General features: G+C 46.0%; 1 long non-coding RNA gene across 1 annotated transcript; it reads right to left on the bottom strand.

Annotated features, from left to right (window-relative positions):
* Positions 1–2,047: 2,047 nt before the first annotated feature.
* LOC123965438 lies at positions 2,048–4,417 on the bottom strand. Its single transcript, XR_006823703.1, has 4 exons — positions 4,397–4,417; positions 3,434–3,567; positions 2,347–2,418; positions 2,048–2,211 (listed from the first exon to the last, which is right to left on the bottom strand). It is a non-coding gene; the product is annotated as an uncharacterized LOC123965438 (long non-coding RNA).

Genomic DNA, 4,417 nt, shown 5'->3' with positions numbered 1-4,417 from the left:
AACATGATAAATCATCATAAACTTTGGAATCAATCCGCACCGTGTGGAAGGGATCCATAGCACGGATTCTGCAACCCGTTGCACCACTACTATCCATGGTAGTGTGGGGATTTAATTCTTGCATGTTTTGTTGTGCAGGATCACAGCCCCTATGTGTCCACATGAGGAAAGGTTAAGATAGGCTATCACAGTTAAAATGTCTAGACTAGGCAACTTGATGAGTTTTTTTTAAGTAGCTCATTAAAATATTCCTGCAAATGCAGTGAAGAAGCTGATTATCTGTAATTTAACTATTTATGCAATTATTTTCCTTTTTAAATCTCCATGAAGGTGTTTATAAGATCCCATTAAAATATCACTTTTGCTGCCAAGCCAACTTTTGTTATCTTTTATTATGGACATGTAGCCGACTAAACCGCTTGCTTTGAAGCAGCACAGGCTGCCAATAAAATCTGATTATTCCTGAAGCATCTAAATAATCTTCACAACGCAAAGAATGATTGTAGCAGTAACACGGAGCAGCTCGTTGTTGAAGCAGGTAAACCTACATATAGAGGAAGCTGTGTAAAACCTAACAGGACTGTTTTATCCACCATATTTTCTCTCTCTCTCTCTCTAAACTAAATAACAGCTGTTAGCTGCTGAGTGAAAGATTAGTTTCAACGCGACATTCTGTTTATGGACACCGTTGGATGATCGCTATAAAACAAATAGTAACCGATGTGTATTAAAGAAAAGAAAAAGGCCACTTTTAATATATCTCAATCAATGCAGTGAGCATCTGACATAGATCTTACAGTGTGTAGTCTTCATTTGCTCAGCAGAGACTAACGATGCTTTTGGAAAGTGAAAGTGTTTCACTTGCCGGCTTGTTAAAGATTGCCTGATTTTCTAAATGTTTGCATCTGCCCAGCTCTGTCACTGTGGCAACCGCCCGACCAGCGCTTTACTGTGTAACTGCGCGCACACGGCCTGGATCACAGCTCATTTCGGTTAATGAAGCAAAATGCAGATTACAGACTGGTTCAGTTATAAAAGGTATGAATGGAAAAATGTAGTGAAATTCAGAGTAGTCTTACATTAGATGTACCCACCCCTGCTGCAGACATCATCACTGCTGCCTTCAGCTAGAAGTAACAGCAGCACAAACGAAAAGTCTGTAATATTGAGGCACTTTGCTGCACTTTTTTCCACCCTCAACATTTCTACAGGCTACATTCTGTCCGCGACTGATGGGGACTGTGAGTGATTGACTGGCCTCTTAGTAAACCGCCTCCTATATGAGCCAACTCCGAAATCACCTGAGCCAGGAAGGCAATGCGAAATAAAGCTTTGCATTAGGAAAGAGGGGGGGACAAAACATAGATTTTGACTCTGCCTGTCAGGTGATCAACCTTCCAACAAATCCACACAGGTTAATTTCAGCGTTAAGTGCAGCTTACAGCTTCAGGTGGAGCAGAGAGGACAGACACAGAGCCACAGCTGGATCATCTTATTCTGCTGCTAATTTGCAGGAGAATAAATAACAATCTCTCGCTCGCTCCCGCGCACGTAACGTTAGTTAAGCGAGTAAAGTTTAATTTTTGGCCTTTTGTTGTTTGTTTTTTTAAAATCCTTCAGATCCGGGGCTTTTCAAAAAACAGGGCCCAGGGCTAACGACGCCGCTGCTCTGTGTGTAACTCTGAAGCGCAGTGAGTGGATTCGGGGAGAGCGGCTGATTTAAAAGGCCTAAACACCATAGCTGTGTGTTCGGACATGTTCATGTGTAACAGGGACACTGGGCTGCCGTCATTATAGAAACAGATCATCAGATTGTGATGTTTACTCCCGCTTCAGCAGTAAAGTCCGGCTTCCCTTCGACACACAGCTCCACTACTCACCGGAGCAAATGTCTCGCAAGTGTTGATAGGCTATTACTTGTGAGTGTAACCAATCAGATAGTGCCGTGGGCGGGTCATTGAGTGAGACTACAGACAGAGAACTAGCTACATCAGAGCCAAAGTAGCGCATTTTACAATATATTCAACCCTAACAAAACCACGGAGCGCTTCCAGTTGGTTGACTCACCAGTAACTCCAGCAAGTCGCTGTCGATGGAGGGCAGCGGCTCTCTCCAGAAGTGGAAGCTGTTAAACTCGTCACTGGCTGCAGGGTCTGACGACGTCTCCGTCTTTGTTGGAGTCTGTCGGACGTTCAAACTGTCCACGGGCTTCTGAAGGAGCATCAAGGTACAGACTGGATTTTACTCTTCAATGACAGGTTAAATCAACTTATAGCGACTGCAGAAGATCGTCCTTATTACAGAAACGACAGGGCTGGATAAGTCAAACTATCAAGAGAGTTTTACCTTGGAGGGGAAGTGAAATCCTGCGACGTTAAGCGGAGTCTCTGGGTGGCGCTTCGTGCTCTGGACTTTTACCTGAAACACAAACATTTAGTCCCCTGAGATAAAGAGTCAACCTGCCAAGCTCCATCAAAAGAGACGCAAATCATACACACTTTTGTTTTTCCCCCCACAAACTCCAAAACGTGCAGTTCCATCACACAGCACGATGCCACAGATGTCACAAGTTTTGAGGGAGCGTGCAATCGGCATGCTGACTGTCCACCAGATCTGTTGCCCGTGAACTGAATGTTCATAAGCCGTCTCCAAAGGCGTTTCAGAGAATTTGGCAGTACATCCAACCGGCCTCACAACCGCAGACCACGTGTAACCACAGCAGCCCAGGACCTCCACATCCAGCATCTTCACCTCCAAGATGGTCTGAGACCAAGCCACCCGGACAGCTGCTGCAACAATCGGTTTGCATAACCAAAGAATTTCTACACAAACCGCCAGGAACCGTCTCAGGGAAGCTCATCTGCATGCTCGTCGTCCTCGTTGGGGTGTGGACCTGACTGGAACTTCGCACAGCCAGCCGTTGAGGAGTGGACAAACACTCCACAGGCCACAATCAACAACCTGATCACCTCTATGCAAAGGAGATGTGTTGTACTGCGTGAGGCAAATGGTGGTCACACCAGATACTGACTGGTTTCCGGACCCCAATACAGTGAAACTGCACATTTTGGTGTGGCCTTTTATTGTGGCCAGCCTAAGGCCTTTTATTATAGCCAGCCCAAGGCACACCTGTGCAGTACCCATGCTGTCTGATCAGCATCTTGATATGCCACACCTGTGAGGTGGATGGATTATCTGGGCAAAGGAGAAGAGCTCACTAACACAGATTTTTACAGATTTATGGACAATATTTGAGAGAACTAGGCCTTTTGTGTACAGAGAGAAAGTCTTAGATCTTTGAGTTCAGCTCATGATGAATGGGGGCAAAAACAAAAGTGTTGCGTTTATAATTTTGCTTAGTGTATATTCAAACTACCTCAAACCATTCTGATTTACATGTTGTTTCTGACAGCAGTGAAAGCAGCATCTGTACCTTGACTTCTGGCTCTTTCTTCAGGTGCTGGGAGCCGACGTGCTCCAGCTCCAGCTGGTAGGTCAGAGCCAGGACTTTGATGTCGGTGGCTGACAGACTCGGGTAGTCTCCGGTCTTCTTGGAGAACTCCGTCACTGAGACGAGAAACACAAAAAGAAAGCCCAACCCACATTTAGGTGCAGTTTACTTGACCCAGTCTGAGACGTGTTCAGGTGCAGTTTACTTGACCCAGTCTGAGACGTGTTCAGGTGCAGTTTACTTGACCCCGTCTGAGACGTGTTCAGGTGCAGTTTACTTGACCCAGTCTGTAGTTTACTTGACCCAGTCTGAGACGTGTTCAGGTGCAGTTTACTTGACCCAGTCTGAGACGTGTTCAGGTGCAGTTTACTTGACCCAGTCTGAGACGTGTTCAGGTGTAGTTTACTTGACCCAGTCTGTAGTTTACTTGACCCAGTCTGAGACGTGTTCAGGTGCAGTTTACTTGACCCAGTCTGAGACGTGTTCAGGTGCAGTTTACTTGACCCAGTCTGGTGTACTTTACTTGACCCAGTCTGAGACGTGTTCAGGTGCAGTTTACTTGACCCAGTCTGAGACGTGTTCAGGTGCAGTTTACTTGACCCAGTCTGAGACGTGTTCAGGTGCAGTTTACTTGACCCAGTCTGAGACGTGTTCAGGTGCAGTTTACTTGACCCAGTCTGGTGTACTTTACTTGACCCAGTCTGAGACGTGTTCAGGTGCAGTTTACTTGACCCAGTCTGAGACGTGTTCAGGTGTAGTTTACTTGACCCAGTCTGTAGTTTACTTGACCCAGTCTGAGACGTGTTCAGGTGCAGTTTACTTGACCCAGTCTGAGACGTGTTCAGGTGCAGTTTACTTGACCCAGTCTGGTGCAGTTTACTTGACCCAGTCTGAGACGTGTTCAGGTGCAGTTTACTTGACCCAGTCTGGTGTACTTTACTTGACCCAGTCTGAGACGTGTTCAGG

Source organism: Micropterus dolomieu, unplaced genomic scaffold, assembly GCF_021292245.1.
Source record: "Micropterus dolomieu isolate WLL.071019.BEF.003 ecotype Adirondacks unplaced genomic scaffold, ASM2129224v1 contig_9709, whole genome shotgun sequence".
In the NCBI taxonomy this organism is placed as follows: domain Eukaryota; kingdom Metazoa; phylum Chordata; class Actinopteri; order Centrarchiformes; family Centrarchidae; genus Micropterus; species Micropterus dolomieu.
Note: the sequence above shows the minus strand (reverse complement) of the source record. Positions and strands in the feature narration are given on the sequence as shown.